The sequence below is a fragment of the Coregonus clupeaformis genome, unplaced genomic scaffold (genome assembly GCF_020615455.1).
Source record: "Coregonus clupeaformis isolate EN_2021a unplaced genomic scaffold, ASM2061545v1 scaf0163, whole genome shotgun sequence".
Classification (NCBI taxonomy): Eukaryota; Metazoa; Chordata; class Actinopteri; order Salmoniformes; family Salmonidae; genus Coregonus; species Coregonus clupeaformis.
The window spans coordinates 585,747-599,588 of NW_025533618.1; the positions used below are offsets into that span (position 1 = coordinate 585,747).

General features: G+C 35.9%; 35 non-coding genes across 35 annotated transcripts; all 35 read left to right on the plus strand.

Moving 5' to 3' along the window:
* Nucleotides 1-237: 237 nt before the first annotated feature.
* On the plus strand, nt 238-310 carry trnav-uac. Its single transcript has one exon. It is a non-coding gene; the product is annotated as a tRNA-Val (tRNA).
* A 607-nt stretch (nt 311-917) lies between these two features.
* Nucleotides 918-990, plus strand: trnav-uac. The gene has a single exon. It is a non-coding gene; the product is annotated as a tRNA-Val (tRNA).
* Nucleotides 991-1,258: 268 nt separating this feature from the next.
* Nucleotides 1,259-1,331, plus strand: trnav-uac. The gene has a single exon. It is a non-coding gene; the product is annotated as a tRNA-Val (tRNA).
* Nucleotides 1,332-1,599: 268 nt separating this feature from the next.
* Nucleotides 1,600-1,672, plus strand: trnav-uac. The gene has a single exon. It is a non-coding gene; the product is annotated as a tRNA-Val (tRNA).
* A 268-nt stretch (nt 1,673-1,940) lies between these two features.
* trnav-uac lies at nt 1,941-2,013 on the plus strand. The gene has a single exon. It is a non-coding gene; the product is annotated as a tRNA-Val (tRNA).
* Nucleotides 2,014-2,612: 599 nt separating this feature from the next.
* trnav-uac lies at nt 2,613-2,685 on the plus strand. The gene has a single exon. It is a non-coding gene; the product is annotated as a tRNA-Val (tRNA).
* Nucleotides 2,686-2,952: 267 nt separating this feature from the next.
* On the plus strand, nt 2,953-3,025 carry trnav-uac. Its single transcript has one exon. It is a non-coding gene; the product is annotated as a tRNA-Val (tRNA).
* Nucleotides 3,026-3,293: 268 nt separating this feature from the next.
* trnav-uac lies at nt 3,294-3,366 on the plus strand. The gene has a single exon. It is a non-coding gene; the product is annotated as a tRNA-Val (tRNA).
* A 267-nt stretch (nt 3,367-3,633) lies between these two features.
* Nucleotides 3,634-3,706, plus strand: trnav-uac. Its single transcript has one exon. It is a non-coding gene; the product is annotated as a tRNA-Val (tRNA).
* A 599-nt stretch (nt 3,707-4,305) lies between these two features.
* Nucleotides 4,306-4,378, plus strand: trnav-uac. The gene has a single exon. It is a non-coding gene; the product is annotated as a tRNA-Val (tRNA).
* A 268-nt stretch (nt 4,379-4,646) lies between these two features.
* trnav-uac lies at nt 4,647-4,719 on the plus strand. Its single transcript has one exon. It is a non-coding gene; the product is annotated as a tRNA-Val (tRNA).
* Nucleotides 4,720-4,987: 268 nt separating this feature from the next.
* trnav-uac lies at nt 4,988-5,060 on the plus strand. Its single transcript has one exon. It is a non-coding gene; the product is annotated as a tRNA-Val (tRNA).
* A 268-nt stretch (nt 5,061-5,328) lies between these two features.
* Nucleotides 5,329-5,401, plus strand: trnav-uac. The gene has a single exon. It is a non-coding gene; the product is annotated as a tRNA-Val (tRNA).
* A 947-nt stretch (nt 5,402-6,348) lies between these two features.
* On the plus strand, nt 6,349-6,422 carry trnav-uac. Its single transcript has one exon. It is a non-coding gene; the product is annotated as a tRNA-Val (tRNA).
* Nucleotides 6,423-6,690: 268 nt separating this feature from the next.
* On the plus strand, nt 6,691-6,763 carry trnav-uac. The gene has a single exon. It is a non-coding gene; the product is annotated as a tRNA-Val (tRNA).
* Nucleotides 6,764-7,031: 268 nt separating this feature from the next.
* Nucleotides 7,032-7,104, plus strand: trnav-uac. Its single transcript has one exon. It is a non-coding gene; the product is annotated as a tRNA-Val (tRNA).
* A 268-nt stretch (nt 7,105-7,372) lies between these two features.
* Nucleotides 7,373-7,445, plus strand: trnav-uac. The gene has a single exon. It is a non-coding gene; the product is annotated as a tRNA-Val (tRNA).
* A 270-nt stretch (nt 7,446-7,715) lies between these two features.
* trnav-uac lies at nt 7,716-7,789 on the plus strand. The gene has a single exon. It is a non-coding gene; the product is annotated as a tRNA-Val (tRNA).
* Nucleotides 7,790-8,057: 268 nt separating this feature from the next.
* trnav-uac lies at nt 8,058-8,130 on the plus strand. Its single transcript has one exon. It is a non-coding gene; the product is annotated as a tRNA-Val (tRNA).
* Nucleotides 8,131-8,398: 268 nt separating this feature from the next.
* Nucleotides 8,399-8,471, plus strand: trnav-uac. Its single transcript has one exon. It is a non-coding gene; the product is annotated as a tRNA-Val (tRNA).
* A 268-nt stretch (nt 8,472-8,739) lies between these two features.
* Nucleotides 8,740-8,813, plus strand: trnav-uac. The gene has a single exon. It is a non-coding gene; the product is annotated as a tRNA-Val (tRNA).
* Nucleotides 8,814-9,082: 269 nt separating this feature from the next.
* trnav-uac lies at nt 9,083-9,156 on the plus strand. Its single transcript has one exon. It is a non-coding gene; the product is annotated as a tRNA-Val (tRNA).
* A 268-nt stretch (nt 9,157-9,424) lies between these two features.
* On the plus strand, nt 9,425-9,497 carry trnav-uac. The gene has a single exon. It is a non-coding gene; the product is annotated as a tRNA-Val (tRNA).
* Nucleotides 9,498-9,765: 268 nt separating this feature from the next.
* Nucleotides 9,766-9,838, plus strand: trnav-uac. Its single transcript has one exon. It is a non-coding gene; the product is annotated as a tRNA-Val (tRNA).
* Nucleotides 9,839-10,106: 268 nt separating this feature from the next.
* Nucleotides 10,107-10,179, plus strand: trnav-uac. The gene has a single exon. It is a non-coding gene; the product is annotated as a tRNA-Val (tRNA).
* Nucleotides 10,180-10,446: 267 nt separating this feature from the next.
* On the plus strand, nt 10,447-10,519 carry trnav-uac. The gene has a single exon. It is a non-coding gene; the product is annotated as a tRNA-Val (tRNA).
* Nucleotides 10,520-10,789: 270 nt separating this feature from the next.
* On the plus strand, nt 10,790-10,862 carry trnav-uac. Its single transcript has one exon. It is a non-coding gene; the product is annotated as a tRNA-Val (tRNA).
* A 268-nt stretch (nt 10,863-11,130) lies between these two features.
* Nucleotides 11,131-11,204, plus strand: trnav-uac. Its single transcript has one exon. It is a non-coding gene; the product is annotated as a tRNA-Val (tRNA).
* Nucleotides 11,205-11,472: 268 nt separating this feature from the next.
* trnav-uac lies at nt 11,473-11,545 on the plus strand. Its single transcript has one exon. It is a non-coding gene; the product is annotated as a tRNA-Val (tRNA).
* A 269-nt stretch (nt 11,546-11,814) lies between these two features.
* On the plus strand, nt 11,815-11,888 carry trnav-uac. Its single transcript has one exon. It is a non-coding gene; the product is annotated as a tRNA-Val (tRNA).
* A 266-nt stretch (nt 11,889-12,154) lies between these two features.
* trnav-uac lies at nt 12,155-12,227 on the plus strand. Its single transcript has one exon. It is a non-coding gene; the product is annotated as a tRNA-Val (tRNA).
* Nucleotides 12,228-12,495: 268 nt separating this feature from the next.
* On the plus strand, nt 12,496-12,568 carry trnav-uac. The gene has a single exon. It is a non-coding gene; the product is annotated as a tRNA-Val (tRNA).
* Nucleotides 12,569-12,839: 271 nt separating this feature from the next.
* trnav-uac lies at nt 12,840-12,913 on the plus strand. The gene has a single exon. It is a non-coding gene; the product is annotated as a tRNA-Val (tRNA).
* Nucleotides 12,914-13,181: 268 nt separating this feature from the next.
* trnav-uac lies at nt 13,182-13,254 on the plus strand. The gene has a single exon. It is a non-coding gene; the product is annotated as a tRNA-Val (tRNA).
* A 269-nt stretch (nt 13,255-13,523) lies between these two features.
* Nucleotides 13,524-13,596, plus strand: trnav-uac. The gene has a single exon. It is a non-coding gene; the product is annotated as a tRNA-Val (tRNA).
* The last annotated feature ends 246 nt before the right edge of the window (nt 13,597-13,842 follow it).

Here is a 13,842-nt window from a genome sequence, read left to right on the forward strand (position 1 = left end):
ACATGTAAAAAAAATATCAGTAAAATTCTATTTACTACATGTATATAATTCAACCAGCAGGTTCTGTATTGTAGTGGTTATCACGTTTGCCTAACAAGTGAAAGGTCCTTTGTTCAAAACTGGGCTTGAACAGTGTTCTGGGACTTTCATGAATGCCTCATTATGGGAATTCAAATACAGTACATGCAAAGAATATCACAAAAAATCTGTTTACTCAGTGTTATTCAAAAACCACAGGTTTCTGTAGTGTAGTGGTTATCACGTTTGCCTTACATGCGAAAGGTCCCTGGTTCAAAACCAGGCAGAAAAAGCGTTCTTTTAATTTCATAGCAACCTCATTATGGGATTTCAAATACATGAAAGGAATATCTGTAAAATTCTGTTTACTCATTGTAGATTCTTCAATGAGTAGTTTCTATAGTGTAGTGCTTATCAAGTATGTCTCTAATGCAAAAGGTCCCCGATTCGTAGCAAAGGACTCCACTTTCCATGAATGCCTCATTATGGGAATTCTAATACAGTACATGCAAAGAATATCACAAAATATATGGTTACTCAGTGTTAATCAAGCACCAGAGGTTTCTGTACTGTAGTGGTTATCACGTTTGCCTTACACGCGAAAAGTCCCTGGTTCAAAACCAGGCAGATACTGTACTTTTAATTTCATAGCAACCTCATTATGGGATTTCAAATACATGAAAGGAATATCTGTGAAATTCTGTTTACTAATTGTAAATTCTTCAATGAGTAGTTTCTATAGTGTAGTGCTTATCAAGTATGTCTCTAATGCAAAAGGTCCCCGATTCGTAGCAAAGGACTCCACTTTCCATGAATGCCTCATTATGGGAATTCTAATACAGTACATGCAAAGAATATCACAAAAAATATGTTTACTCAGTGTTAATTTAAATCAAGAGGTTTCTGTAGTGCAGTGGTTATCACGTTCGCCTTACACGCGAAAGGTCCCTGGTTCAAAACCAGGCAGAAACAGTGTACTTTTAATTTCATAGCAACCTCATTATGGGATTTCAAATACATGAAAGGAATATCTGTAAAATTATGTTTACTCATTGTAGATTCTTCAATGAGTAGTTTCTATAGTGTAGTGCTTATCAAGTATGTCTCTAATGCAAAAGGTCCCCGATTCGTAGCAAAGGACTCCACTTTCCATGAATGCCTCATTATGGGAATTCTAATACAGTACATGCAAAGAATATCACAAAATATATGTTTACTCAGTGTTAATCAAGCACCAGAGGTTTCTGTACTGTAGTGGTTATCACGTTTGCCTTACACGCGAAAGGTCCCTGGTTCAAAACCAGGCAGAAACAGCGTACTTTTAATTTCATAGCAACCTCATTATGGGATTTCAAATACATGAAAGGAATATCTGTGAAATTCTGTTTACTAATTGTAAATTCTTCAATGAGTAGTTTCTATAGTGTAGTGCTTATCAAGTATGTCTCTAATGCAAAAGGTCCCCGATTCGTAGCAAAGGACTCCACTTTCCATGAATGCCTCATTATGGGAATTCTAATACAGTACATGCAAAGAATATCACAAAAAATATGTTTACTCAGTGTTAATTGAAATCAAGAGGTTTCTGTAGTGTAGTGGTTATCACGTTCGCCTTACACGCGAAAGGTCCCTGGTTCAAAACCAGGCAGAAACAGCGTTCTTTTAATTTCATAGCAACCTCATTATGGGATTTCAAATACATGAAAGGAATATCTGTGAAATTCTGTTTACTAATTGTAAATTCTTCAATGAGTAGTTTCTATAGTGTAGTGCTTATCAAGTATGTCTCTAATGCAAAAGGTCCCCGATTCGTAGCAAAGGACTCCACTTTCCATGAATGCCTCATTATGGGAATTCTAATACAGTACATGCAAAGAATATCACAAAAAATATTTTACTCAGTGTTAATTCGAAATCAAAAGGTTTCTGTAGTGTAGTGGTTATCACATTCGCCTTACACGCGAAAGGTCCCTGGTTCAAAACCAGGCAGAAACAGCGTACTTTTAATTTCATAGCAACCTCATTATGGGATTTCAAATACATGAAAGGAATATCTGTAAAATTATGTTTACTCATTGTAGATTCTTCAATGAGTAGTTTCTATAGTGTAGTGCTTATCAAGTATGTCTCTAATGCAAAAGGTCCCCGATTCGTAGCAAAGGACTCCACTTTCCATGAATGTCTCATTATGGGAATTCTAATACAGTACATGCAAAGAATATCACAAAATATCAGTTTACTCAGTGTTATTCAAAAACCAGAGGTTTCTGTAGTGTAGTGGTTATCACACGCGAAAGGTCCCTGGTTCAAAACCAGGCAGAAACAGCTTTCTTTTAATTTCATAGCAACCTCATTATGGGATTTCAAATACATGAAAGGAATATCTGTGAAATTCTGTTTACTAATTGTAGATTCTTCAATGAGTAGTTTCTATAGTGTAGTGCTAATCACGTTTGTCAGAAAATCCAAAAGGTCCCCGATTCGTAACAGAGGACTCCACTTTCCATGAATGCCTCATTATGGGAATTCTAATACAGTACATGCAAAGAATATCACAAAATATCAGTTTACTCAGTGTTATTCAAAAACCAGAGGTTTCTGTAGTGTAGTGGTTATCACGTTCGCCTTACACGCGAAAGGTCCCTGGTTCAAAACCAGGCAGAAACAGTGTACTTTTAATTTCATAGCAACCTCATTATGGGATTTCAAATACATGAAAGGAATATCTGTAAAATTCTGTTTACTCATTGTAGATTCTTCAATGAGTAGTTTCTATAGTGTAGTGCTTATCACGTTTGTCTAAAATCCAAAAGGTCCCCGATTCGTAACAAAGGACTCCACTTTCCACGAATGCCTCATTATGGGAATTCTAATACAGTACATGCAAAGAATATCACAAAAATATGTTTACTCAGTGTTAATCAAGCACCAGAGGTTTCTGTAGTGTAGTGGTTATCACGTTCGCCTTACACGCGAAAGGTCCCTGGTTCAAAACCAGGCAGAAACAGCGTACTTTTAATTTCATAGCAACCTCATTATGGGATTTCAAATACATGAAAGGAATATCTGTAAAATTATGTTTACTCATTGTAGATTCTTCAATGAGTAGTTTCTATAGTGTAGTGCTTATCAAGTATGTCTCTAATGCAAAAGGTCCCCGATTCGTAGCAAAGGACTCCACTTTCCATGAATGCCTCATTATGGGAATTCTAATACAGTACATGCAAAGAATATCACAAAAAATATGTTTACTCAGTGTTAATTTAAATCAAGAGGTTTCTGTAGTGCAGTGGTTATCACATTCGCCTTACACGCGGAAGGTCCCTGGTTCAAAACCAGGCAGAAACAGCGTTCTTTTAATTTCATAGGAACCTCATTATGGGATTTGAAATACATGAAAGGAATATCTGTAAAATTATGTTTACTCATTGTAGATTCTTCAATGAGTAGTTTCTATAGTGTAGTGCTTATCAAGTTTGTCTCTAATGCAAAAGGTCCCCGATTCGTAGCAAAGGACTCCACTTTCCATGAATGCCTCATTATGGGAATTCTAATACAGTACATGCAAAGAATATCACAAAAAAATATTTACTCAGTGTTATTCAAAAACCAGAGGTTTCTGTAGTGTAGTGGTTATCACGTTCGCCTTACACGCGAAAGGTCCCTGGTTCAAAACCAGGCAGGAATAGCGTTGATTTAATTTCATAGCAACCTCATTATGGGATTTCAAATACATGAAAGGAATATCTGTGAAATTCTGTTTACTAATTGTAAATTCTTCAATTAGTAGTTTCTATAGTGTAGTGCTTATCAAGTATGTCTCTAATGCAAAAGGTCCCCGATTCGTAGCAAAGGACTCCACTTTCCATGAATGCCTCATTATGGGAATTCTAATACAGTACATGCAAAGAATATCACAAAATATCAGTTTACTCAGTGTTATTCAAAAACAAGAGGTTTCTGTAGTGTAATGGTTATCACATTCGCCTTACACGCGAAAGGTCCCTTGTTCAGAAACAGCGTTCTTTTAATTTCATAGGAACCTCATTGTGGGATTTGAAATACATGAAAGGAATATCTGTAAAATTATGTTTACTCATTGTAGATTCTTCAATGAGTAGTTTCTATAGTGTAGTGCTTATCACGTTTGTCTAAAATCCAAAAGGTCCCCAATTCGTAACAGAGGACTCCACTTTCCATGAATGCCTCATTATGGGAATTCTAATACAGTACATGCAAAGAATATCACAAAAAATATGTTTACTCAGTGTTATTCAGAAACAAGAGGTTTCTGTAGTGTAGTGGTTATCACGTTCGCCTTACACGCGAAAGGTCCCTGGTTCAAAACCAGGCAGAAACAGCGTACTTTAATTTCATAGCAACCTCATTATGGGATTTCAAATACATGAAAGGAATATCTGTAAAATTCTGTTTACTCATTGTAGATTCTTCAATGAGTAGTTTCTATAGTGTAGTGCTTATCAAGTATGTCTATAATGCAAAAGGTCCCCGATTCGTAGCAAAGGACTCCACTTTCCATGAATGCCTCATTATGGGAATTCTAATACAGTACATGCAAAGAATATCACAAAATATATGTTTACTCAGTGTTATTCAAAGCACCAGAGGTTTCTGTAGTGTAGTGGTTATCACGTTCGCCTTACACGCGAAAGGTCCCTGGTTCAAAACCAGGCAGAAACAGCGTACTTTTAATTTCATAGCAACCTCATTATGGGATTTCAAATACATGAAAGGAATATCTGTGAAATTATGTTTACTAATTGTAAATTCTTCAATGAGTAGTTTCTATAGTGTAGTGCTTATCAAGTATGTCTCTAATGCAAAAGGTCCCCGATTCGTAGCAAAGGACTCCACTTTCCATGAATTCCTCATTATGGGAATTCTAATACAGTACATGCAAAGAATATCACAAAAAATATGTTTACTCAGTGTTAATTTAAATCAAGAGGTTTCTGTAGTGCAGTGGTTATCACATTCGCCTTACACGTGGAAGGTCCCTGGTTCAAAACCAGGCAGAAACATTGTTCTTTTAATTTCATAGGAACCTCATTATGGGATTTGAAATACATGAAAGGAATATCTGTGAAATTCTGTTTACTAATTGTAAATTCTTCAATGAGTAGTTTCTATAGTGTAGTGCTTATCAAGTATGTCTCTAATGCAAAAGGTCCCCGATTCGTAGCAAAGGACTCCACTTTCCATGAATGCCTCATTATGGGAATTCTAATACAGTACATGCAAAGAATATCACAAAAAATATGTTTACTCAGTGTTAATTGAAATCAAGAGGTTTCTGTAGTGTAGTGGTTATCACGTTCGCCTTACACGCGAAAGGTCCCTGGTTCAAAACCAGGCAGAAACAGTGTTCTTTTAATTTCATAGCAACCTCATTATGGGATTTCAAATACATGAAAGGAATATCTGTAAAATTATGTTTACTCATTGTAGATTCTTCAATGAGTAGTTTCTATAGTGTAGTGCTTATCAAGTATGTCTCTAATGCAAAAGGTCCCCGATTCGTAGCAAAGGACTCCACTTTCCATGAATGCCTCATTATAGGAATTCTAATACAGTACATGCAAAGAATATCACAAAAAATAATTTACTCAGTGTTATTCAAAAACCAGAGGTTTCTGTAGTGTAGTGGTTATCACGTAAGCCTACGCGAAAGGTCCCTGGTTCAAAACCAGGCAGAAACAGCTGTTCATTTAATTTCATAGGAACCTCATTATGGGATTTAAATACATGAAAGGAATATCTGTAAATTCTGTTTACTCATTGTAGATTCTTCAATGAGTAGTTTCTATAGTGTAGTGCTTATCAGTTTGTCTAAAATCCAAAAGGTCCCCGAATTCGTAGAACAAAGGACTCCACTTTTCATGAATGCCTCATTATAGGAATTCTAATACAGTACATGCAAAGAATATCACAAAAAAAATATTTACTCAGTGTTATTCAAAAACCAGAGGTTTCTGTAGTGTAGTGGTTATCACATTCGACTTACACGCGAAAGGTCCCTGGTTCAAAACAAGGCAGAAACAGCGTTCTTTTAATTTCATAGGAACCTCATTATGGGATTTGAAATACATGAAAGGAATATCTGTAAAATTCTGTTTACTCATTGTAGATTCTTCAATGAGTAGTTTCTATAGTGTAGTGCTTATCACGTTTGTCTAAAATCCAAAAGGTCCCCGATTCGTAGCAAAGGACTCCACTTTCCATGAATGCCTCATTATGGGAATTCTAATACAGTACATGCAAAGAATATCACAAAAAATATGTTTACTCAGTGTTAATTGAAATCAAGAGGTTTCTGTAGTGTAGTGGTTATCACGTTTCGCCTTACACGCGAAAGGTCCCTGGTTCAAAACCAGGCAGAAACAGTGTACTTTTAATTTCATAGCAACCTCATTATGGGATTTCAAATACATGAAAGGAATATCTGTAAAATTATGTTTACTCATTGTAGATTCTTCAATGAGTAGTTTCTATAGTGTAGTGCTTATCAAGTATGTCTCTAATGCAAAAGGTCCCCGATTCGTAGCAAAGGACTCCACTTTCCATGAATGCCTCATTATGGGAATTCTAATACAGTACATGCAAAGAATATCACAAAATATATGTTTACTCAGTGTTAATCAAGCACCAGAGGTTTCTGTACTGTAGTGGTTATCACATTCGCCTTACACGCGAAAGGTCCCTGGTTCAAAACCAGGCAGAAACTGTGTTCTTTTAATTTCATAGGAACCTCATTATGGGATTTCAAATACATGAAAGGAATATCTGTGAAATTCTGTTTACTAATTGTAAATTCTTCAATGAGTAGTTTCTATAGTGTAGTGCTTATCAAGTATGTCTCAAATGCAAAAGGTCCCCGATTCGTAGCAAAGGACTCCACTTTCCATGAATGCCTCATTATGGGAATTCTAATACAGTACATGCAAAGAATATCACAAAAAATATGTTTACTCAGTGTTAATTGAAATCAAGAGGTTTCTGTAGTGTAGTGGTTATCACGTTCGCCTTACACGCGAAAGGTCCCTGGTTCAAAACCAGGCAGAAACAGTGTACTTTTAATTTCATAGCAACCTCATTATGGGATTTCAAATACATGAAAGGAATATCTGTAAAATTATGTTTACTCATTGTAGATTCTTCAATGAGTAGTTTCTATAGTGTAGTGCTTATCAAGTATGTCTCTAATGCAAAAGGTCCCCGATTCGTAGCAAAGGACTCCACTTTCCATGAATGCCTCATTATGGGATTTCTAATACAGTACATGCAAAGAATATCACAAAATATCAGTTTACTCAGTGTTATTCAAAAACTAGAGGTTTCTGTAGTGTAGTGGTTATCACATTTGCCTTACATGCGAAAGGTCCCTGGTTCAAAACCAGGCAGAAACTGTGGTCTTTTAATTGCATAGCAACCTCATTATGGGATTTGAAATACATGAAAGGAATATCTGTAAAATTCTGTTTACTCATTGTAGATTCTTCAATGAGTAGTTTCTATAGTGTAGTGCTTATCACGTTTGTCTAAAATCCAAAAGGTCCCCAATTCGTAACAGAGGACTCCACTTTCCATGAATGCCTCATTATGGGAATTCTAATACAGTACATGCAAAGAATATCACAAAAAAATATGTTTACTCAGTGTTAATTCGAAATCAAGAGGTTTCTGTAGTGTAGTGGTTATCACGTTTCGCCTTACACGCGAAAGGTCCCTGGTTCAAAACCAGGCAGAAACAGTGTACTTTTAATTTCATAGCAACCTCATTATGGGATTTCAAATACATGAAAGGAATATCTGTAAAATTATGTTTACTCATTGTAGATTCTTCAATGAGTAGTTTCTATAGTGTAGTGCTTATCAAGTATGTCTCTAATGCAAAAGGTCCCCGATTCGTAGCAAAGGACTCCACTTTCCATGAATGCCTCATTATGGGAATTCTAATACAGTACATGCAAAGAATATCACAAAATATCAGTTTACTCAGTGTTATTCAAACACCAGAGGTTTCTGTAGTGTAGTGGTTATCACGTTCGCCTTACACGCGAAAGGTCCCTGGTTCAAAACCAGGCAGAAACAGCGTACTTTAATTTCATAGCAACCTCATTATGGGATTTCAAATACATGAAAGGAATATCTGTGAAAATTATGTTTACTCATTGTAGATTCTTCAATGAGTAGTTTCTATAGTGTAGTGCTTATCAAGTATGTCTATAATGCAAAAGGTCCCCGATTCGTAGCAAAGGACTCCACTTTCCATGAATGCCTCATTATGGGAATTCTAATACAGTACATGCAAAGAATATCACAAAATATCAGTTTACTCAGTGTTATTCAAAAACAAGAGGTTTCTGTAGTGTAGTGGTTATCACATTCGCCTTACACGCGAAAGGTCCCTGGTTCAAAACCAGGCAGAAACAGTGTACTTTTAATTTCATAGCAACCTCATTATGGGATTTCAAATACATGAAAGGAATATCTGTAAAATTCTGTTTACTCATTGTAGATTCTTCAATGAGTAGTTTCTATAGTGTAGTGCTTATCAAGTATGTCTCTAATGCAAAAGGTCCCCGATTCGTAGCAAAGGACTCCACTTTTCATGAATGCCTCATTATGGGAATTCTAATACAGTACATGCAAAGAATATCACAAAAAATATGTTTACTCAGTGTTAATCAAACACCAGAGGTTTCTGTAGTGTAGTGGTTATCACGTTTCGCCTTACACGCGAAAGGTCCCTGGTTCAAAACCAGGCAGAAACAGCGTTCTTTTAATTTCATAGCAACCTCATTATGGGATTTCAAATACATGAAAGGAATATCTGTGAAATTATGTTTACTCATTGTAGATTCTTCAATGAGTAGTTTCTATAGTGTAGTGCTTATCAAGTATGTCTCAAATGCAAAAGGTCCCCGATTCGTAGCAAAGGACTCCACTTTCCATGAATGCCTCATTATGGGAATTCTAATACAGTACATGCAAAGAATATCACAAAAAATATCGTTTACTCAGTGTTAATTCGAAACAAGAGGTTTCTGTAGTGTAGTGGTTATCACGTTTCGCCTTACACGCGAAAGGTCCCTGGTTCAAAACCAGGCAGAAACAGTGTACTTTTAATTTCATAGCAACCTCATTATGGGATTTCAAATACATGAAAGGAATATCTGTAAAATTATGTTTACTAATTGTAGATTCTTCAATGAGTAGTTTCTATAGTGTAGTGCTTATCAAGTATGTCTAAAATCCAAAAGGTCCCCGATTCGTAGCAAAGGACTCCACTTTCCATGAATGCCTCATTATGGGAATTCTAATACAGTACATGCAAAGAATATCACAAAAAATATGTTTACTCAGTGTTAATTTAAATCAAGAGGTTTCTGTAGTGCAGTGGTTATCACGTTCGCCTTACACGCGAAAGGTCCCTGGTTCAAAACCAGGCAGAAACAGCGTTCTTTTAATTTCATAGCAACCTCATTATGGGATTTCAAATACATGAAAGGAATATCTGTAAAATTCTGTTTACTCATTGTAGATTCTTCAATGAGTAGTTTCTATAGTGTAGTGCTTATCAAGTATGTCTCTAATGCAAAAGGTCCCCGATTCGTAGCAAAGGACTCCACTTTCCATGAATGCCTCATTATGGGAATTCTAATACAGTACATGCAAAGAATATCACAAAATATCAGTTTACTCAGTGTTATTCAAAAACAAGAGGTTTCTGTAGTGTAGTGGTTATCACGTTCGCCTTACACGCGAAAGGTCCCTGGTTCAAAACCAGGCAGAAACAGTGTTCTTTTAATTTCATAGGAACCTCATTGTGGGATTTCAAATACATGAAAGGAATATCTGTAAAATTATGTTTACTCATTGTAGATTCTTCAATGAGTAGTTTCTATAGTGTAGTGCTTATCACGTTTGTCTAAAATCCAAAAGGTCCCCAATTCGTAACAGAGGACTCCACTTTTCATGAATGCCTCATTATGGGAATTCTAATACAGTACATGCAAAGAATATCACAAAATATCAGTTTACTCAGTGTTATTCAAAAACAAGAGGTTTCTGTAGTGTAGTGGTTATCACGTTCGCCTTACACGCGAAAGGTCCCTGGTTCAAAACCAGGCAGAAACAGTGTACTTTTAATTTCATAGCAACCTCATTATGGGATTTCAAATACATGAAAGGAATATCTGTAAAATTATGTTTACTCATTGTAGATTCTTCAATGAGTAGTTTCTATAGTGTAGTGCTTATCAAGTATGTCTCTAATGCAAAAGGTCCCCGATTCGTAGCAAAGGACTCCACTTTCCATGAATGCCTCATTATGGGAATTCTAATACAGTACATGCAAAGAATATCACAAAAAAATATTTACTCAGTGTTATTCAAAAACCAGAGGTTTCTGTAGTGTAGTGGTTATCATGTTCGCCTTACACGCAAAAGGTCCCTGGTTCAAAACCAGGCAGAAACAGCGTTCTTTTAATTTCATAGCAACCTCATTATGGGATTTCAAATACATGAAAGGAATATCTGTGAAATTATGTTTACTCATTGTAGATTCTTCAATGAGTAGTTTCTATAGTGTAGTGCTTATCAAGTATGTCTCTAATGCAAAAGGTCCCCGATTCGTAGCAAAGGACTCCACTTTCCATGAATGCCTCATTATGGGAATTCTAATACAGTACATGCAAAGAATATCACAAAAAATATAGTTTACTCAGTGTTAATTCAGAAACAAGAGGTTTCTGTAGTGTAGTGGTTATCACGTTCGCCTTACACGCAAAAGGTCCCTGGTTCAAAACCAGGCAGAAACAGTGTACTTTTAATTTCATAGCAACCTCATTATGGGATTTCAAATACATGAAAGGAATATCTGTAAAATTCTGTTTACTAATTGTAGATTCTTCAATGAGTAGTTTCTATAGTGTAGTGCTTATCAAGTATGTCTCAAATGCAAAAGGTCCCCGATTCGTAGCAAAGGACTCCACTTTCCATGAATGCCTCATTATGGGAATTCTAATACAGTACATGCAAAGAATATCACAAAAATATGTTTACTCAGTGTTAATTCGAAAACAAGAGGTTTCTGTAGTGTAGTGGTTATCACGTTAGCCTTACACGCGAAAAGGTCCCTGGTTCAAAACCAGGCAGAAACAGTGTACTTTTAATTTCATAGCAACCTCATTATGGGATTTCAAATACATGAAAGGAATATCTGTAAAATTATGTTTACTCATTGTAGATTCTTCAATGAGTAGTTTCTATAGTGTAGTGCTTATCAAGTATGTCTCTAATGCAAAAGGTCCCCGATTCGTAGCAAAGGACTCCACTTTCCATGAATGCCTCATTATGGGAATTCTAATACAGTACATGCAAAGAATATCACAAAATATCAGTTTACTCAGTGTTATTCAAAAACCAGAGGTTTCTGTAGTGTAGTGGTTATCACGTTCGCCTTACACGCGAAAGGTCCCTGGTTCAAAACCAGGCAGAAACAGCGTTCTTTTAATTTCATAGCAACCTCATTATGGGATTTGAAATACATGAAAGGAATATCTGTAAAATTATGTTTACTCATTGTAGATTCTTCAATGAGTAGTTTCTATAGTGTAGTGCTTATCACGTTTGTCTAAAATCCAAAAGGTCCCCGATTCGTAACAGAGGACTCCACTTTTCCATGAATGCCTCATTATGGGAATTCTAATACAGTACATGCAAAGAATATCACAAAAAATATGTTTACTCAGTGTTAATTCAAAACAAGAGGTTTCTGTAGTGTAGTGGTTATCACGTTTCGCCTTACACGCGAAAGGTCCCTGGTTCAAAACCAGGCAGAAACAGCGTACTTTAATTTCATAGCAACCTCATTATGGGATTTCAAATACATGAAAGGAATATCTGTAAAATTATGTTTACTCATTGTAGATTCTTCAATGAGTAGTTTCTATAGTGTAGTGCTTATCAAGTATGTCTCTAATGCAAAAGGTCCCCGATTCGTAGCAAAGGACTCCACTTTCCATGAATGCCTCATTATGGGAATTCTAATACAGTACATGCAAAGAATATCACAAAAATATGTTTACTCAGTGTTAATTCGAAACAAGAGGTTTCTGTAGTGTAGTGGTTATCACGTTCGCCTTACACGCGAAAGGTCCCTGGTTCAAAACCAGGCAGAAACAGCGTACTTTTAATTTCATAGCAACCTCATTATGGGATTTCAAATACATGAAAGGAATATCTGTGAAAATTATGTTTACTAATTGTAGATTCTTCAATGAGTAGTTTCTATAGTGTAGTGCTTATCAAGTATGTCTCAAATGCAAAAGGTCCCCGATTCGTAGCAAAGGACTCCACTTTCCATGAATGCCTCATTATGGGAATTCTAATACAGTACATGCAAAGAATATCACAAAAATATGTTTACTCAGTGTTAATTCAAAACAAGAGGTTTCTGTAGTGTAGTGGTTATCACGTTCGCCTTACACGCGAAAGGTCCCTGGTTCAAAACCAGGCAGAAACAGTGTTCTTTTAATTTCATAGCAACCTCATTATGGGATTTCAAATACATGAAAGGAATATCTGTGAAAATTATGTTTACTCATTGTAGATTCTTCAATGAGTAGTTTCTATAGTGTAGTGCTTATCAAGTATGTCTCTAATGCAAAAGGTCCCCGATTCGTAGCAAAGGACTCCACTTTCCATGAATGCCTCATTATGGGAATTCTAATACAGTACATGCAAAGAATATCACAAAAAATATAGTTTACTCAGTGTTAATTCGAAAACAAGAGGTTTCTGTAGTGTAGTGGTTATCACAGTTCGCCTTACACGCGAAAGGTCCCTGGTTCAAAACCAGGCAGAAACAGTGTTCTTTTAATTTCATAGGAACCTCATTGTGGGATTTCAAATACATGAAAGGAATATCTGTAAAATTATGTTTACTCATTGTAGATTCTTCAATGAGTAGTTTCTATAGTGTAGTGCTTATCACGTTTGTCTAAAATCCAAAAGGTCCCCAATTCGTAACAGAGGACTCCACTTTTCATGAATGCCTCATTATAGGAATTCTAATACAGTACATGCAAAGAATATCACAAAAAAAATATTTACTCAGTGTTATTCAAAAACCAGAGGTTTCTGTAGTGTAGTGGTTATCACATTCGCCTTACACGCGAAAGGTCCCTGGTTCAAAACCAGTTAGAAACAGCGTACTTTTAATTTCATAGCAACCTCATTATGGCATTTCAAATACATGAAAGTAATATGTGTAAAATTCTGTTTACTCATTGTAGATTCTTCAATGAGTAGTTTCTATAGTGTAGTGCTAATCACGTTTGTCAAAAATCCAAAAGGTCCCCGATTCGTAGCAAAGGACTCCACTTTTCCATGAATGCCTCATTATGGGAATTCTAATACAGTACATGCAAAGAATATCACAAAAAATATGTTTACTCAGTGTTATTTGAAATCAAGAGGTTTCTGTAGTGTAGTGGTTATCACGTTCGCCTTACACGCGAAAGGTCCCTGGTTCAAAACCAGGCAGAAACAGCGTTCTTTTAATTTCATAGCAACCTCATTATGGGATTTCAAATACATGAAAGGAATATCTGTAAAATTATGTTTACTCATTGTAGATTCTTCAATGAGTAGTTTCTATAGTGTAGTGCTTATCAAGTATGTCTCTAATGCAAAAGGTCCCCGATTCGTAGCAAAGGACTCCACTTTCCATGAATGCCTCATTATGGGAATTCTAATACAGTACATGCAAAGAATATCACAAAATATCAGTTTACT